Source organism: Gopherus flavomarginatus, chromosome 1 (genome assembly GCF_025201925.1).
Source record: "Gopherus flavomarginatus isolate rGopFla2 chromosome 1, rGopFla2.mat.asm, whole genome shotgun sequence".
Lineage (NCBI taxonomy): Eukaryota > Metazoa > Chordata > Testudines > Testudinidae > Gopherus > Gopherus flavomarginatus.
Window position 1 is genome coordinate 332,747,792 of NC_066617.1, and position 20,646 is coordinate 332,768,437.

A 20,646-nucleotide genomic window follows, 5' to 3' on the forward strand; every position below is an offset into this window, starting at 1 on the left:
CTTACATTTTTCCAAGAAGCCTCCTCCATCTGGGTATGTTTGTTTGGTGGCCTGGCCTGTTTCATTTTTCAACCTCAGATCTCTGAGACTATGAACATGGTTCAATAAGAAAACCAGCCTGGATGATCACTCTCTCCTCTCAGAAACTCTCGCCCCACTAGCCCCCAGAGACTGACTATTCTCCACTTTCACTTCCTTTCTTTCCAATAGCCTCTTCAGTATCTCCTACCGGCTTTCCTCCTCTTCCTTCTCTCTTTCTGTCAGGGTCTCTCAGGGCTCAGCTTTTGCCTCTTTCCCCAGTCTAAACCATATCCTTTTGCTGAGATCCACAGTTATCTCTCTTCCATCCCTAATCCATCGCTCACCATCAGATTTGCATCTCCTAGTGACTTCTAACAACACTTCCTTCCACCACTGACTCAGATCTAACACAGGAAAAACTGAACTCCCTATCCATCCTTCCATGACCTCCTCAATCTAGCCTTCTCTTTCATTCCACTACCTCTTTGTTCTTTATGCCCCGATCATGGCATTATCAGATCTACTCTCTCCTTCTGCCACAATGGTCCTGTGTATAACTCCATTTATTAGACATACATAGATGTCTCTAATTACCACTCATCCATCTCCATTATCGCAGAAAAGACCCTTGTCCAGATCCTGATTATTTCTCTCCTGCAACCTCATCCGCCCTAATCTCCCAAATGCCCATTTTGTCCCCTATTTAATCTATACAAAATGAAGCCACAACAATTTTATTCACCATGGCACATGCCTGCCCCCTTCCTGACTTCCAGGACACAGAAAACCAAAGCACTCTTCTGGATAAGTGGCCTCCTGCTAAACTTTGTGTGTGCCACAAAGGCCACATTATTTCATGTGTTCTTATTAAGAATGAGATCCCCCACCATCATTCAAACAGAAGTAAGGCACATGTTAGTTCAGTTGCACATCAGATTAAAGCTCTTTGAATACATTAAGCACCTAACAGGCAAGGTAAGAGCAAATTAAGTTTAAAAATAGAATAGAATGTTTTTCCCACTCTTCCTTAAATAAATTGATTTTAAAGACTTGTTTGTTGATATCAACATCTAATTCATGCATCACATTTTACTTTAATATGAAACTCTCTGAAACCTGGTTTGCTTAATGCTCCTGAGTTTTCATGCAGTTAACAAAAATGTGGTTACATCAACCTTTCATTGTATGTGGTGTCAATTATGTGGCTGTAGTCTTTGTTATGTATTGACTGTAAGCTTAGTCACATGACTGTCTCAGACACGTAACACAATGGAATAGACAGAGAGACTCCCTTCTTGTCAGCATCACCAAATTTGCTGAAAAAAAATAAAAGATTTTAAACAATTACCTTTCATTAGAGAATATATCTTAATAAAAACACCTCTGATAGTTCATTTATCTTTTTCATGTCCCTGAAAAAATGTTAATTTAGGCACTTATAGCACGAGCTACTATTCAGAGAGTTGATTTTAATCCTATGAGGTCTGCATTTAAAATGAATTAATTGCAGACAAACACTTCTAGAATCCTGAAAATGTTCCCCTTCGTTGTTTGTAGTACATTTTCAGCTAGCTGAGAAATATGTAAAAAGTGCACTGTATTTTGTGTTAATAAATTTACAAGCTATTTTATCTGCTCAAAATAAAAATAAAACCCAGACACCCTCTGATAAGAATTTTTTTAAACACTTGTGAGATTGAACAGTTTCAAATGCTGTTGACAAACGCATACAAGGTATGCAGTATTATTATGGGTATTCAACTGACATGTTTGTCTGTTTATAGTGAGACAGGTTTGTTTTTTCTGCATATGTGGTAGCTGAACTCTGTTTGAACCAGAACCTATGCAAGACAAACCCAGCAGAGACAATAGCAATAGATAGAAAAAAATGTCAATTGTGCTCCTGATCTACAGCAAAAACCTATTCAATTTAGGGTTTTATTATAGTAGAGGAATATAATCACAACAATACATGCATAGGGCCTGATCCAAAGCCCACTAAAGTCAAAAGGAGTCTTTCTACCAACTTCAATAGGCATTGAAACAGGCTCATATTAACTGCATTAAGATCAGTTATTATAATACACACTTTTTACATAAGTGAAATAGAATATATATTACATTTATATTATGCAGGTAATTTATATATTAGAAGAAGGATTAAAATAATTAAAAAATTAAATATTTAAGTTTTGAAGTGTGCTTTCTATTATAAGAACTAGCAATACATCACACACATGGAATTATAGAAATGCAATACTGTAAGGGACCTCTAGAGGTCATCTAGTCCAGCCCCCTGCACTGAGGCACATGCACTCCTCGAGTGGAATACACATAGGGACCATCACAAGGTAACTTGCTGTAACTGGAAATTCTTCAAGATGTGTGGTCCCTATCTGGATTCCAAATGTAGGTGCGCATGCGCACTATGCGCCGGAGCCAGAATGTTCATAGTACTGTCCGTTGATCTGCATGTGTGTCATTAGTTGGCCATGTAGCGTGTCTGAGGCTTTAAGAGGCAGCACAGGTCGACACCGCTCAAGTTACATCTTACCCAGCAGTAGGAGATCATGGAGCAGAGGGGAAGGAGGGTAAACAGAGGTGATGGCCACCAAGAAGAGTAGGCTTTCATATGATGGAGACTGCATTGAGGAAGCAGTGAAGGAAGCGGGAGGTAGCTGGATGGGTGAAGATGGAGAACCCATCCACAGGAGGAAGAAAAGCTCTGAGAACCACCAAGTGGATGTGGACAGAGGAATGGGTGAGGCCCGACTGTTAGAGGTGGAAGAGGTAGTCCAGAATGGTGGGAATGGAGATAGAGTCTAAGGAGAGCCGGCGGAGCTGTGCCCAGGTGACAATATTGTGCCATTTGGCTTGGTAACATGCTCCAGTAGATGGGTGGTAACTGTATGTAAAGATGTCATGAACAGGAGAGGAATATGCGTTGTCTATATGCAAGTCCCATCCAGCTACCAGGCTGTGGGGTGGAGAGAACCTGGGTAGGGGTGGCGGAGATGGCCCTGTTGTTGTGTCCTGGATCACTCCACTAGGGAGTCAATTCTATTCATATTAGCATAGAATTCCTTATAGTACAGTATGAACCTTTTCTGCATTTCCAGACATTTCATAAACACATCAGAGGTTGGAGGTAGATCTTCTACACCAATATCTCCAGGGACATTCAGAGTGTGGAGGGGGTTGAGGGGGGACTGTCCTAGTGCAAGACCTCAGAGATCTTCAGCAGGGTGTATCTGTGGTTGTAAACCAACCCACATTATGTGCCAGACATTGTATCACTGTGGCTATGCTGAAGGGCTTATTTGGTTGAATGCACAAATTGTACTTGAGAGTAATACTCATGCTTTTTCATTTTCAGAGCTAACACCACCCTTAGTTATGTATTTTTTTCAAACTAGCCACCCACTTACCCGTTGCTACAGTCAAATTCCTTTTTTTAATGCCCAGTCACTTTTGCTTAGAGTTTTTGAGCTTAAGATGCATACCACCTCCATTTTTCTAGTGCATAGTATATATCTTGAAAGCACTTCTTTCAAAAACAGGAGAAAGTGTTTTATTTCACTTGGAGATTTGTTGAACTCATTTGCCACATCGTTATTAAAAGTAATACTAATTTTGTATAGTGTGCCAATTTTTATAGGGAGAGCTTATAAATTAGAAAAATATTAACATAATTATCAAGCTTTTGCCATCGCAGCTCCTAAAGAATCTGCTTTGGAATGGTGCAGTTTTTGTGTGTAATACAGGGGTGAAAGTAACTTACAGAACTTACCGGTACTGCCGGAGTCCTGAGGGGGGCGTGGCCTCATATGGAATTGGCGTGGCCTCAACTGGAAGAGGCGGTAGCTCTCAAGATTTAAAGGCCCTGGGACACCAGCTGTGGCTGGAAGCCCCAGGACCTTTAAATCAACCCACAGATCCCAGCTGCAGAGGTGGCTGAGAGCCCCGGGGGTCGGGGCAAATTAAAGGGCTCCAGCTGCCGGACCCGTGGACGGGATTTAAAGGGATCTGGGCTCCCTGCAGCTGCAGGAGCTCTGAGCCCTTGAAATCCGGTCCCAGCCTGGCCACCAGAGCCACGGGCGGGATTCAAGGGCTCTGGGCTGCCCGCAGCCATGGGAGCTCTGAGCCATTTAAATCCCAGCCCTAGCCCGGCCGCTGGAGGGATTCAAAGGGCTCTGGGCTGCCCGCTGCGGTGGGGAACCCACAGCCCTTTGAATCCATGCCACAGAAGCCGGTGCAGTCCAGTAAGGACACTGCTTCGACCCCACAGACTTGGGGTTACCACTACTTTAAAAATGAGCAGAAAAACAAATTAAAATAATAATAATCATAAAACAGCTCTCCAGGCAGTTTCCTTCCTGGGAGGCAAATAATCTCTGTTTTTTATTTGTCCATGTAGATAAACAAATGACAAGGGAAGTAGGTTTCCCATCTCAGCACGGTGCTCACATAGTCCTGGTTCTTCCCTGGTTTACAGGGGAGAAAAAATGAGAGCCCTTGTCCCCTTTCCAAATGCTGATCATCACCTCTGTGCCTAGAAATTACACTCTTCCTTTCCAGGAACACACACTTCTCCTGCAAGCCAGTGCTCTTTTTTTGTGTGGCTTCTATCACATCATGAGACTTGGCCATCAACTCCACCTTTCAAAAGCCTTAGTAGTGGATCACAGCTGTTATCTCCTTTCTCCAGGCCCAAACCTCAGGCAGTCTCTATAGTTTAAGTTCAGTCAAGGGGGTTAGCCTCTTCCTGATCCAGCCAAGGATTATGTACATAATAGCCCATCACAAATAATCTAATTGGTCAAAGCTTACTGAAATTATTACTGCTAAGGAGCAAGTGTTGTGTGAACAATATCTTTTGTTACTGCATTTCTTGGTTTTAGCCTTTGGCTTTTGTAAGATAGGTGTTGTGTGATCTTGATGCTCTAAAAGATCTGTGTCTCTCTGTTGCTGCTTTCTGTTTTTGGATAATTTTTACTTCCTGTAAGTTTGGGCCTAAGCCTGTCAGACTACTGTGAGCAACATTATGATTTCAGTGCATTCAAAATTATTCTGCATGCGGGTTTGTTTATAAAACAAAAGTATATTCCATTTTAATTATTAATATCTATTACTTTAGATAAGAGTATATTCTACAGGAAAACCACAAACAGTTTTATTATAAAGACTCCAGAACAGTTATTAATTTCAAACCAACATTTTTTTTTGACAAACACACAACACATAAGGACCTTTCAGTTTTAAAAAATTAATAGCTTGTATTTCCCACCCACCACAGATTTTACAAACATTTAGCACGTGCTGGGAGAGAATTAATGGGACTAGAGGGAGCTGGAGAATGAATGATTCATTGATTCCAAGGCCAGAAGGGAGTACTGTGATCTGCCTACATCTGACACACGCCATAGGACTTCCCTGAACAGATTCCCGTGTGAATTACAGCATATCTTTTAGGGAAAAAAAATACAATCTGATCTGGGGGAGGTGAGAAAAATAATGGTGGGGAATGAAGGAAAATTGGGGGGGGGAGAGGTTTGCTGGATTTGGGGATCTGTGTAGGCAGATGTGCCCCTTAGCATGCTGTGCCCCAACATTCTGCCTCCTGGCACCTCCCCACATTCCTTTATCCCCAAAGAATCCCTACTTTCCCATTCTAACTACTTTACTGCATTCTCATGCTCTTCTCAGCCTCCCATTCTACCACCCCATATATTCCCCTTCCCTTAGTCTCATTCCCATCTCCTCACTTTCTGCAATCTCAGGCATGTATGGTAAATAGTAGGCAGTCTTCTCACTGCAGAATATTTTGGCTTCAGTCTCTTTTGGAAACAATGGCAGATAGCAGGCAATTTTTCTAGATGCAGCCTCACCATCACCTACAAAGGATGAAGAAAAGTGCTGGCCACTTTGGGTAAGGGCAGCCTGGCTTCAGTCTCATTGAGAACAATGGACGTTAGTAAGGGAAAAAGATCACAAGGAAGTCTTCAGCTTTTCCTGGTAGCTTTAAGAGAACCTAAAATTGCAAAATTCATGAGAATTGGCAACTCAGATCTCACCTAGAGTTTGGCATAATCTGAGATGGTAGAAGGTCCTGTATGAAGCAGAGTTTTCATAACCTTTTATAAACCACACTCTTCTTGGGCCTTTGCATTCAATACTCAGGCTGCCAAGCTCAGCTAAACTGGATAGGGGAAAGCTGTGAAAACCAGTAGAGTAATTCAGGTTTCACAAATACCCACCCCTACCTTTCACAGCCTGCTGGTACCAATATAATTTATCTATCTCTCTATCCCAATATAGTTCATTTAGGAAGTCAACAAGCATAGGGAAAGGAGACACTGGGTAAATGGACCTTGCTTCTTGGGAGTCACTGTAACAGAGCTCTCCCACAGTGGAGCCAAAGAGGGTGTCCTTACAAAAAGAACATAGCTTTGGCTTGGATTTTTGCTTCTTTGCATACTTGCCATGTTGGTGGGGGGAAGTTCAGGCCTCAGCAGATGCTTCTTGGCTGGTTCCTGGAGAGGGAATTCCTCACTAGTAAGTATGCAGGATGGAAAGAGATAAAAGAGAGCTGAAGAATATCACTCATTATTGGCCCAGTTACATTGTAAAAGCCAGGTAATAAAGTTTACAGACTAGAAAGCTAGGTTGCTGCTTTATCTGCTCCACCTGAGACAGAGATTCTGATGAACCACGGATGGGGTGTGTCCCAGCACTCAACCTCAATGACTACTCTGGAGTGCTTCTTGAGTATGGTAGTAGGATCACAACCCATTAGCTGCAGGTTAGAGAAGAGATTGAGAGCCTGAAGTACATGTCTATACTATAAGGAACAATCCTGCACTGGAAGAGCGATAGACATAGGACTAGATTTTTAAAGGTATGTAGACACCTAAAGATATATATTGGTGCCTAGTGGGATTTTCAAAAGTGCCTGTGCACGTGACTCCCAAAGCAAATCCTACTAGATGCCTAACTGTATCTTTAGCTGCCTAGTTACCTTTAAAAATCTATAACAGTCTGGCCTTAGGTGACTTCATAGGTCTATTTCATTGTGAGTTTTCTATGACTCTAGCAGAGTGAAAATTTCACACTTTTTTCCTCCTGAAAATAGTTTATCTATAGCCCTTTACACATCCATATCTTTTTTTTCTTAAAAAAGGTGAAACAAGTTTTTCACATGGCTGACAGCACTTGAGGGCTTGTCTTCACTACCAGGATAAGTCAAACTTAAGTTACGCTACTGCAGCTACATGAAAAACTAGCTGGAGTCAACACAGATTAGATAGACGTACCCTGGTGTCTTTACTGCGCTGCGTCGACAGGAGACACTCTCCCGTTGATTTACCTTAATCTTCTCGGCAAGCTGGAGTACCGGGGTCAACCAGAGAGCATTCTGCAGTCGATTTAGTGGGTCTTCACTAGACCCACTAAATTAACCCCTGTAGCATCGATTGCAGCAGCGTCGATCTCCCAGTAGTGAAGACCAACCCTGAGTCTCTTACGTTCCAATGCACCTGAGTTGTATGAATATTTCGACAGACACTCTTTTCAGGATTATTTCTTTAAATGAGTTGCATTCCTTATCAGCCCATTACATAGTGCCCTTACTCCTCCTCTTTCAAAACCATTCTCTTTTTGAAAAGGTTGTATTAACTCTAATGACACGATACAGTCAAAAAGCTTGAGTGAAGAGAGGACTTCATTTTTTAAGTTACTGGAAAAATAATTATGATAAATATTGAAAAGTAGTAAGATACTGCTGCGACATGATATGTCCACTGCATACTAGCATGTACTTCATAACAGGAACTAAATATGAGCAAATAATAAATGTTTTTTGATTAAAAGGAGAGAGGTCACTTTTGGAGAGATAGCGGGCCTGCTGATTTGGCAATGATGGCTAAGGTCCTTTACTATGCCATCTAGAAGCAGTCCTGATCTCCCCCATTAAATTTCAGGCAGAATACTTCAAAAGCTCATTAACAATAAACATAACTAATTAAAGGCTGCAAATACCAATGTGCCTACCATACTACTACTATGCATATTTAGAAGACTCAACTGGAAAATCATTACCCTTGTGACTTTATACAGTATGTCTACTGATTCAGTCCTGTGTTCTAGCTGAGAAAAGAAACAAGGAAATATTTCATAATTTTTCTCTAGTAAAGTACATTTATTGATCCAGCACAAATTAGATGTGAAATTTAAACTGTATGGATGTAAAATCTGAGAAGGAGTTCCCATTAATTTTTTTTTTTTTTTGGAAGGACAAAGTGTCAGGATAAATGCCAAAAAGGCAGAAAGGGTGTAAGTGTTCAATAAATGTTTCTGTTCTGTATATGGGTGAAAAAAACAAATGTAGTTATATTATTATGAGGAAACACTTTCTATTCCAATAGTAACTCAGGAGGATGTTTAACAGCAGCTACTAGAACATTTTTAAATCAGCAAAGTTCAGATAATTTGCACCCAAGAGATTTAAAAGTCATGGCCAAGAAGCTCACTAGATCATTAATGTTAATTTTCAGTAACTCTTGAAACACTGGGAAAATTCCAGAAGACTGGAAGAAAACTAATGTTGTGCCCATACGTAAAGAAGGTAAAGGGAATGAGCCAAGTATTTTTAGGCCTGTGATCCTGACAGTGACCCCAGACAAAATAATGGAGTGGCTGGTACAGGACTCAGATAACAAAGAATTAAAGAAGTGTAATATAATTAATGCCAATAAACATGGATTTATGAAAAATAGATCCTGTCAAACTTTCTTTTTTTGATGAGACTACTTATTTTATTGATAAAGGTAACAGGGCTGGTTTAATATATTTAAACTTCTGTAAGGCGTTTGACTTGGTGCCATACATTTTGGTTAAAAAACTAGAAAGATATAAAATTAATATGCTACACATTACATTGATTAAAAACTGGCTGATAGGTCTCAAAATGTAATTTTAAATAAGGAATCATCATTGAGCAGGTGGGTTTCTAGTGGGGTCCTACTGGAATTGGTTCTTGGCCCTAGGAAAAATGGTTACTAACGTTCTTGTAACTGCTATTCTTTGAGATGTGTTGCTCATATCCATTCCAATTAGGTGTGTGCATGCCAGAAGATTTTCCCCCTAGCTGTATCCATTGGGTTGGCCTGCGCACCGCCTGGTGTCGCATCTTCATGGCGCTTGATATAGGACCCTGCCAACCCACCACCCCCTCAGTTCCTTCTTGCCAGCTACTCCAACAGAGGGGTAGGAGAGTGGATATTGGAATGGACATGAGCAACACATCTTGAAGAATAACAGTTATGAGAAGGTTAGTAACTGCTTTTTCTTTTTCGAGTGATTGCTTATGTCAATTCCAATTAGGTGATTTCCAAGCCTAAATTTTGGAAACGAGGTCGGAGCTTAAATGTTCATTGACTCAAGTACTCCTCTACCAAAGGCTACATCATGTCTGGCCTGCTGGGTAATGGCATAATGCAATGTGAATGTATGAAAGGAGGACCACCTCACTGCTCTGCATATTTCCTGGGTTAGAACGTGTGCAAGGAACGCCGCTGACAAAGCCTGTACCCTGGAGCGTGCTGTGAGTGGAGGGGCAGGCACCTTCACTGCGTCGTAGCATTCCCAGATGCAGGATGTGATCCATGACAAAACCCTTTGGGAGGAGACCAGGAGCCCTTTCATTCTGTCCGCTACCACGATGAACAACTGAATGGATGTTGGGAACGGTTTGCTTTGCTCGATCTAAAAGCCTAACACCTGGTGAATGTCCAGTGAAAGTCTGCTGTTCGCGTGCAGCTTAGAGTAGAAAACTGGAAGAAAGATGGTCTGGTTTGCATTAAACTGGGAGACAACCTGAGGGAGGAACACTGGATGCAGTCTTAGCTGAACATTGTCCTTGTAGAGCACAGTGTAGTGAGGCTCTGATGTTAGAGCCCTGAGCTTGGACACTCTCCTGCTGAGGTTATCGCTACCAAAAATGCCACCTTGTACTAGAGGTAGAGCAGAGAGCATGTTGCCAGTGACTCGAAGGGCGGTACCATCAGTTTGGAAAGGACCGGACTGAGGTCCTAGGCTGCGACTGGCTGTATGGCATGTGGGTATAGCCTGTCGAGACCTGTCAGGAAACGGCTGACCATAGGGTTGGCAAAGACCAACTGGCCTCCTGCTCCTGGATAGAAGGCAGAAATGGCGGCCAAGTGAACTTTTATTGATGACATGGACAGCCCCTGCTGCTTAAAATGGAGAAGGTAGTCCAGTACAAGGGGTATGGGCACAAGCATCAGAGGCAGATGGTTTTGCACCTACCAGATTGAATACCTCTTCCATTTGGCCAGGTAGGTAGCTCTGGTGGAGGATTTCCTACTGCCAAGGAGGACTTTTCTGACTAGGTCTGAACAGGTGAGCTCCATCAGGTTCAGCCCTGGAGCTTCCACGCCCTGAGGTGCAACAACTCAAGGTTTGGGTGCTAGAAACAGCCATGATCCTGAGTTAACAAGTTTGAGAAGAGAGGCAAGGTGACTGGGGCTTCCACAGACATTTCCAGGACAGATGTTCACCAATGTTGGCGGGGCCAGGTGGGGGCTATTAATATCACTGAAGCTTCTTCCCTCCATACTTTGATGAGCACCTTATGAATGAGAGGGATGGGAGGGAACATGTATAGGTGGCCTCCCCATAGGAGGAGCAACATGTCCGAGATGGAGCCTGGGCTGTGATTCAGGAAGGAGCAAAACTACTGACACTTCCTGTTGCATTGTGTGGCGAACAGGTCTATGCAGGGAAAACCCCACCGTTGGAAGATGGAGTTCACGATGTCTGGGCACAGGACCACTCGTAACCGTGGAATGACTGCTGAGATAGTCTGCCAACTCATTCTGAAGTCCAGGGAGGTACAATGCTTGCAGGTGTATGGAATCAGCTAGACAAAAGTCCTACAGCATGAGGGCTTTTTGGCACAGGAGAGAGGATACAAAACATTGCCATGGTGCTGTCTGTCACAACTGATATACATCTCCCTGTCAAGTGGGCTCAGAAAGTCTGGAATGCTAGGAGCACCACTCTCAGCTCTCTGACATAGATGTGGAGAGCGAGCACTGCCTGAGACCAGAGGCCTTGTGTCCTGAGGTCTCCCAGATGTGTGCCCCAGCCCAAGGCTGACATGTCCATCACCAGTGAGAGGGACTGCTGAGGACTGGTGAAGGGGACCCCCACGCATACCACCTGCAGGTCAAGCCACCACAGGAGGGAGATGAGGACCGGGCAAGGAAGAATCACAAATCTGTCCAAACTGGCCGATACACCGAGGCCAGCCACGTTTGGAGTGTCCGGTCTGAGCCTGGCATGTTGCACCACATAGGTACAAGCGGCCGTGTGTCCCAGGAGTTTCAGGCAATTCCTTGCTGTGGTGGCGGGGAACTTCCTGAGACTGAATGATATTGCGAGGGCCCAGAACCTCAATTCTGGGGGGTATGCCCTGGCCTGTGTAGAGTCCAGTACCATCCCTATAAACTCTATCTGCTGAACCGGGGACAGTGTAGATTTCCCCACGTTCAGAAGACTCAGTTCATCAAATGTCGTTCTTATGAAGGCGACTTGTACCTCCACCTGAGCCCTGGAGTGGCTCTTGATCAGCCAGTTGTGGAGTCATACCGACTGTGACTGCCATGCACTTGGTAAACATTCAAGGAGCCATTGACAGGCTGAATGGGAGGACTGTGAATTGGTAATGGCTGTGGCTGACCACAAACCTGAGGTATCTTCTGTGGGACATTGTGATTGCTATTTGAAAGTATGTGTCCTTCCAGTCAAGGGTGGCACATCATTCCCCTGGATCCAAGGAAGGGATAATGGAGGCCAAAGAGACCATGTGGAACTTCAGGAAATACTGGGAATAGAAGCCTTTGCCCTTCAGCTCCTTTTGGTGAATTAGAAATTCCTTTTGTATCTGCTTTTCATGTTCATAAAGTCAAGGTTCAGACCTGCCACTGGAATCAGACAAATTTTGGTTCAGGAAGAAGTTGTAGACTCCTCGCTATTCCCAGTGAGTTTATCCAAAACAAAGAGTATCTGTTGCTGTTTCTTTGCAGACTATTGGCACAGTCTGATACTAGCAGAAGTGAAGTATTGTAGGCACAAAAACTATGCTGACAGGTCTCATGATAGATCTGCCCACTGAAGACCCCAAAGAGCTCAAATTGTATCTTTTTAGGAGATCTTTTTCTCCCTTTCACTTTGTGAGCTGACAACTAGGGAACTCAGTTGCAAATAAATGTATACTTAGACAAACTCGTTGAACATACTCCAGACTCATGGACAGTTAAAGATCTAAGTGCATCACAACCAGCTAGAATTGTGCATGGAGAAGCACACTATTGTTACTATATCAGTGACTTTACTGAATGGAGATACATAACAAATCTGGAGTCCAAGAAATAAAAATATTCCCTGGACAGATGACTTTTTGCTATTCACGTGTGGAAGCACAGACATTGCTGTCAATCTTGAAAACTAAAAATTTTAACTGGCCTGACAGTTCTTTTGAACAACTGACACCATTACATGGATATTTTAGCTAATTCCAACTCCAGTGATTGCATACGGGGTAAATGGTTGAAATTATTTTGCTGTGACATACTAAATGCTCTAAGGGTTCCTTCTGACTTTAGAATTGGTTAATGAATTCTGCCTTCCTAAATTCCACTAGCTATTCAAAATGGCTAGAATCTTCTCTGACTGATCTCCTTTTGCATTTATCCCTCTGCCTCTGTCCATCAATGCCACCAGCTTCAATATCATGTTTGCATCCCTAAACCTGTTTGCCACACCAGCCAGTTTCATTCAAATCCCTCCTAAAAACTCAATTATGCCTTTTTATCCAATAGAACTGAAAGCGGGGAGGGAGTTTATATACAAAAGGTACAGCAAGATGTAATGGTAGCTTACTGAGGGCTTGTCTTCACTACCGGGGAGATCGACCCTGCTGTAATTGATGCAGCAGGTATCAATTTAGTGGGTCTAGTGAAGACCCACTAAATTGATGGCAGAGCACTCTCCAGTTAACCCCGGTACTCCACCTCTCTGAGAAAAGTAAGGTAAGTCAACTGGAGAGTGTCTTCTGTCGACACAGCACAGTGAAGACACCAGGGTAAGTCGACCTAAGCTACGTCAACTTCAGCTACGTTATTCACATAGCTGGAGTAGCGTAACTTAAGTTGACTTACTCTGGTAGCGAAGACTAGCCCTGAGTTAAGGAACAGATTAGATTATGACGCTGGTCCTTTCTGTTTCCATCTGCCCCTTTTTGTCTGTTGATGAACCTCAGTTGTACCATGTTACATTTCTACTTTTCTGGGTATGGACCACAAGCTAAAATCTTTGCTGTGGCCAGGGGCTGTTCAACATAACGAAGAGGAAGGGACGTCATGGAAACTGTTACAATGCCCAGATTTTCTGCCCAGATGCTGAATTAAGTTAGAGCAGCCTGAAGTTGTCTAATATTTTACAACACTACACACAGTTCAGGACATGTTATTTTTCAAGCTCCAAACTTGTGTTAAGCACATCACAAAAACAAAACTGAAGACAGAGCCTCCAAACTGCTCTAATCTATCCCATCTATTTTCATGGATTCTTCACAAATAGAGGATAACTGGTGTACAGCATGCCCTAGCCATTGCCTTTTATACTGAATAGGGGGTGCTGTATACCCACTGGGGATTCCTCCACCTGGAATCTCCAAGAGGCAGTTTCAATTCTCTTTCTGCCACCTGAGAAGTACAAAAAGCAGAGCAGAACTGAAAATCTAACCCCCACACCTCCACTTAATTTTCTGAGGTGCCTAACATACTTCTGGGTGCTCAGAAAGAGTAAATATTAATCTGTCAAGCAGTTTGTAATGTTATTATGCACTGTTAGACACTTGCCACATTCACGCCAAGATTGGGTGCACTGGAGCAGTGGATTATGGGATTCTTGGTATAATCTGCATATCATGCAAGGTCTTTCAAGCAGAGGCCTTTCATGAAAATTTGGCAAATTAAGAACTGCCATACTGGATCAGACTTGAAGTCTATTTAGTCTCACATCCTGTCTGTGGGCAATACCAGAAGCTTCACGGGGAAGTGCAAAAAACAAACAAAAACAAAACTAAAAACCATGGCTGCTCTGAGATCATTTACTTTGATGAAGGTCTCATCCTAAACCCTAATAGTTAGAGATTGTTTTAAAGTTTTAAGAATGATGTTTAATATCCCTTCCAAAATTTTATTAGTATTAGTCATAATTCTGGATAGTCTTGTTTTCCATATGAATGTCCAATCCCTCTTTGAATCTTGCTAATTCTTCACCTCCATGACACTTTAGATTCGGGAACTCATTGACATAATTATGTGTTGTGTGGAAAGAGTACTTTATCAGTTTTTAAACTACTACTGTATAATTCATTGCTACTGTGTAATTCACTTATGTTACAAATGGGAGAACAGCAGCCCCCAATCTACGTTCTCTACAAGATTTATTATTTTGGAATAAAATTGATTAAAGAGGTCTGAAATTTTATTTTTGTCTGTTTAAAAGAACATTAGACCAAAATTAATAAAAAACAGAATAGCCAAAAATAGTTAATAAGCTAAAATATTAAAATCTATACAAGAAAAAAAAATGGAACTAAGATGTGTGCCTAGCATCATTCTGCTTGTATGTTATCTTTCGTCCTCTCCATACACATGCTTTTTGTCTCTGTCATTTTTCTAGAATGCAAACTCTTTGGAGGGCAGGAATCATGGTTTTTTAAAATATATTTGTATAGCATACCTAGCATAATGGAGCCCCCGAGCAGTACAGTAATACAAATAAATTATTATTGCATTCTAGATTTATGTTTTTAGTCTTTTAAAAATCCTTCTCAAATTGGTATGTTAAATGTTGAGGTTATCTACACAACTACTTTTTGCCTAATTAAAAGTTAACTCTTAGAAGTCTTCATTGTGCTTTATATCATAAGCCAATAATTAAAAAAGCCTAGGTTTACTTATATAATATACATTTACTTTCCATGCCCAGAATGCCACTGCATAGCAATCATCATTTTAATAGAAAAACAGACAGCTGCAGCAGCACAGGAGCCAGCAAACAGAGCTGTAAACAGGGGAGTTTCAGTGGGAGTTCTGTTGGAGCAGGTTTTTGTAGTTTGTGGATTGTATTGTGTAGTTTGTGGATTGTAGTGTGTGTGTGGAGGCTGCTGGGGCAGTGTGCTGGGAGAGCAGCGGAGCCCTGATTAGGGGATGGGGCTTACCTGATTAGGGGTCCTATATAAGGAGCCAGCCAGTCAGGCAGCAGCACAGACAGCTGCAGCAGCACAGGAGCCAGCAAACAACAGCTGTAAACAGGGGAGTTTCAGTGGGAGTTTCCAGGTGGAGGTTGCAGGGGAGACTAAGACAGAGGAACTGACAAGCAAGTCAAGGGATAGGGTGGTGGTCTGGTGCCTGCTGGGGGCTTGTGTTGTGTTGACAACCAGGCTTTAGGTGGGAAGGCTATGACTGATACAGAGGCAGCAGTGAAAGACACAATGAGGATGACTGGATATGGAAGCTGCGGCATGTACATGATCCTGGAGGGGGCGCCTGAAAAGTGTTTTGTCTGCATGAAGTGCCACCTGATAGAGCTGATGGAAGAGAAGATCCGAGGACTGGAGATGCAGGTGCAAACTCTGGTTGAGTTCAGAAGGGGGTTTGAGCAGATGATGGAGCACAGACATGAGGGGGCTGAAGGGATAAGCTCAGATGTGCAGATGGAAGCAGGACCAAAGAATTCAGAGGAGAGACTGCTGGGGGAGGAAAGTGGACGGTGGAAGCATGTGACTAAGAGAACCAGGCAGAGGAAAAGACGGGCCAGCGAAGGAGAAATAGAACTCAGGAACAGGTTTGCAGAGTTGGAAAATGAAGAAGGGGCACAGCAAGTGGTCGCTGAAGGAGAGAGGGCAAGGAAAAAGAGAAGAGCTGATAGTCCTGCAAGAGGAGGGGAGGAGTCAATGGAGGCAATACCAAATATGAGCCCCAGGAGGAATGCAAGAGGGAATAGGAATCGAGAGGACTTGCAGCCGGTGGGTGCGGGAGATAGACCGGAGAAGCGCACTGTCACCAGGAAAAGGCAGGTCTACGTGATTGGAGACTCCTTACTGAGAAGAATAGACAGGCCTGAAACTAGAGCTGATTGGGAGAACAGAAGGGTGTGCTGTATGCCGGGTGCTAAGATACAGGATGTGGACCTGAGGCTGAAAAGGATACTAGCGGGAGCGGGGAAGAATCTGTTGATTGTCCTTCGTGTGGGAACGAATGATACAGCTAGATACTCTCTGGAATGTATCAAGGGAGACTATGCCAGACTGGGGAAGACGCTTAAGGAAATCGAGGCTCAGGTGATCGTCAGTGGGATTCTGCCGGTTCCTAGAGAAGGGCGACAAAGGTGTGACAAGATTATGGCGATCAACAGATGGCTCAGGCAGTGGTGCTGTAAGGAGGGCTTTGGGATGTACAGCCATTGGGAAGCATTTACGGACAGAAGACTGTTCTCTCGGGATGGACTTCACCTGAGCAAGGAGGGAAATAGACTTTTAGGATGGAGGCTCGCCAAACTGATTAAGAGAGCTTTAAACTAGAAACTTGGGGGAGATGGTTGGGAGATGTTCGGGAGATCTCCACGCCGGAATTTAACCTTGAGAGGGAAGTAAACAAAGTAAAAGGGGGTACAGCCATGGACAGAAGAATTGGCATAAGGAGGAAGGGTAGTGTAGATAACAGACTAACAGGTGATGTTGGTGGTAGAATGTCCGTGCCTAACAGGGAATGTGAGTGAAGCCAAACGGCAAAAATTAAGATGTCTGTACACTAATGCGAGGAGCCTAGGGAACAAAATGGAGGAACTAGAGCTACTGGTGCAGGAAGTGAAACCAGATATTATAGGGATAACAGAAATGTGGTGGAATAGTAGTCATGCCTGGAGTACAGGTATTGAAGGCTATGTGCTGTTTAGGAAAGATAGAAATAAAGGCAAAGGTGGTGGAGTAGCATTGTACATCAATGAGGAGGTTAACTGTAAAGAAATAAGAAGTGATGGAATGGACAAGACAGAGTCTGTCTGGGCAAAAATCACACTGGGAAAGAAAGCTACTAGAGCCTCCCCTGAGATAGTGCTTGGGGTGTGCTACAGACTGCCGGGATCTGATTTGGATATGGATAGAGACCTCTTTAATGTTTTTAAGGAAGTAAACACTAATGGGAAATGTGTGATCATGGGAGACTTTAACTTCCCAGATATAGACTGGAGTACAAGTGCTAGCAAGAATAGCAGGGATTAGATTTTTCTGGATGTGATAGCTGATGGATTCCTTCACCAAGTAGTTGAAGAACTGACAAGAGGGGATGCCATTTTAGATTTGGTTTTGGTGAGCAGTGAGGACCTCATAGAAGAAATGGTTGTAGGGGACAACCTTGGTTCGAGTGATCATGAGCTACTTCAGTTCAAACTAGATGGAAGGATAAACAAAAACAGATCTGGGACTAGGGTTTTTGATTTCAAAAGGGCTAACTTTAAAGAATTAAGGAAATTAGTTAGGGAAGTGGATTGGACTGAAGAACTTGTGGATCTAAATGCGGAAGAGGCCTGGAATTACTTTAAGTCGCAGCTGCAGAAACTATCGGAAGCCTGCATCCCAAGAAAGGGGAAAAAAAACCATAGGCAGGAGTTGTAGACCAAGCTGGATGAGCAAGCATCTCAGAGAGGTGATTAAGAAAAAGCAGAAAGCCTCCAAGGAATGGAAGAAGGGTGGGATTAGCAAGGAAAGCTATCTTAGTGAGGTCAGAACATGTAGAGATAAAGTGAGAAAGGCTAAAAGCCAAGTAGAGTTGAACCTTGCAAAGGGAATTAAAACCAATAGTAAAAGGTTCTATAGCCATATAAATAAGAAGAAAACAAAGAAAGAAGAAGTGGGACTGCTACACACTGAGGATGGAAAGGAGATTAAGGATAACCTAGGCATGGCCCAATATCTAAATAAATACTTTGCCTCAGCCTTTAATAAGGCTAATGGGGAGCTTAGGGGTAATGGAAGGATGACAAACGGGAATGAGGATATGGAGGTGGATATTACCACATCTGAGGTAGAAGCCATACTTGAACAGCTTAATGGGACAAAATCGGAGGGCCCGGACAATCTTCATCCTAGAATATTAAAGGAACTGGCACATGAAATTGCAAGCCCGTTAGCGAGAATTTTTAATGAATCAGTAAACTCAGGGGTTGTACCCTACGACTGGAGAATTGCTAACTTAGTTCCTATCTTTACGAAAGGGAGAAAGAGTGATCCGAATAACTACAGGCCTGTTAGTTTGACATCTGTAGTATGTAAGGTCTTGGAAAAAATTTTGAAAGAGAAAGTAGTTAAGGACACTGAGGTCAATGGTAATTGGGACAAAGTACAACATGGTTTTACGAAAGGTAGATCGTGCCAAACCAACCTGATCTCCTTCTTTGAGAAGGAAATGCGGTAGACCTAATTTACCTAGATTTCAGTAAGGCATTTGACACAGTTCCACATGCGGAATTATTAGTCAGATTGGAAAAGATGGGGATCAATATGAGAATTGAAAGGTGGATAAGGAACTGGTTAAAGGGGAGACTACAACGGGTCGTACTGAAGGGTGAACTGTCAGGCTGGAAGGAGGTTACTAGTGGAGTTCCTCAAGGATCAGTTCTGGGACCAATCTTATGTAACCTTTTTATTATCGACCTTGGCACAAAAAGCGGGAATGTGCTAATAAAGTTCGCGGATGACACGAAGCTGGGGGGTATTGCTAACACGGAGAAGGACCAGGATATCATACAGGAAGATCTGTACGACCTTGTAAACTGGAGTAATAGTAATAGGATGAAATTTAATAGTGAAAAGTGCAAGGTCATGCACTTACGGATTAATAATAAGAACTTTAGATATAGATTGGGGAAGCATCAGTTGGAAGGAACAGAGGAGGAGAAGGACCTTGGGGTATTGGTAGATCACAGGATGACTATGAGCTGCCAATGTGATATGGCCATTAAAAAAGCTAATGCGGTTTTAGGATGCATTAGGCGAGGTATTTCCAGCAAAGATAAGGAGATGTTAGTACCGTTATATAAGGCGCTGGTGAGACCCCACCTGGAATACTGTGTGCAGTTCTGGTCCCCCATGTTTAAGAAGGATGAATTCAAACTGGAACAGGTTCAGAGACGGGCTACTAGGATGATCCGAGGAATGGAAAACCTGTCATATGAAAGGAGACTCAAAGAGCTTGGCTTGTTTAGTCTAGCTAAAAGAAGGCTGAGGGGGGATATGCTTGCTCTTTATAAATATATCAGAGGGATTAATATTAGGGAGGGAGAGGAATTATTTAAGCTTAGTACCAATGTAGACACAAGAACGAATGGGTATAAACTGGACACTAGGAAGTCTAGACTTGAAATTAGACGAAGGTTTCTAACCATTAGAGGAGTGAAGTTCTGGAACAGCCTTCCAAGGGGAGTACTGGGGGCAAAAGACATATCTGGCTTTAACATTAAGCTTGATAAGTTTATGGAAGGGATGGTATGATGGGAGAACCTAATTTTGGCAATTGATCTTTGATTATCGCCAGATAAGTATGCCCAGTGGTCGGTGATGGGATGGGATCTGAGTTACTGCAGAGAATTCTTTCCTGAGTGCTGGCTGGTGAGTCTTGCCCACATGCTCAGAGTTTAGCTGATCGCCATATTTGGGGTCGGGAAGGAATTTTCCTCCAGGGCAGATTGGCAGAGGCCCTGGAGGTTTTTTGCCTTCCCCTGCAGTGTGGGGCATGGGTCACTTGCTGGTGGATTCTCTGCAGCTTGAGGTCTTCAGACCACAATTTGAAGACTTCAATAACTCAGGCATAGGTTAGGGGTTTGTTATAGAAGTGGATGGGTAGGGTTCTGTGGCCTGCTTTGTGCAGGGGGTCGGACTAGATGATCACATTGGTCCCTTCTGACCCTAGAATCTATGAAAATATTACTACTTACAATTTTCAAAAAGGAACTTTTCCTTTGTATAAAATTTTCACAATAAATTGTATTTGCATTGCATCCTGCCTAGTGTTGCCACACTAATTCTCTCAATAGCTTCAAGCTGCCATCTTTGTTTTAATTATTATTAAAAATATAAGTTTCCTGGGAGATTCGGTTCTCTAGATAAAACTTTTCCTTCATGCAGAAAAGGAGACATTTAGCACATGCTGACAGATTTTGGGATGTGGCAGAAAAATTATGTATTTAGGCTAGGACATGCTACCAGTACCGAGGGGGTAGGTTTTGAGGTGGCTCATAGACAACCAACTGTACAACAGACTAGTTACCAAGTTATATTTCTAACTAAGGTGAGCTGTACCATAGTTAACAACAATGGCCGAGGAAGGTAGGGTACTTCTTCACACTTCCCTCTACTCTGCACAAGATTGGGGGTGGGGGGTGTCAAGCAAATTATTGATCCATGCCATTAACCTAGACACCCGGTATGAAACAAGTTGGCTATACATTCCTACACATTAATTTATTTCTTCATGT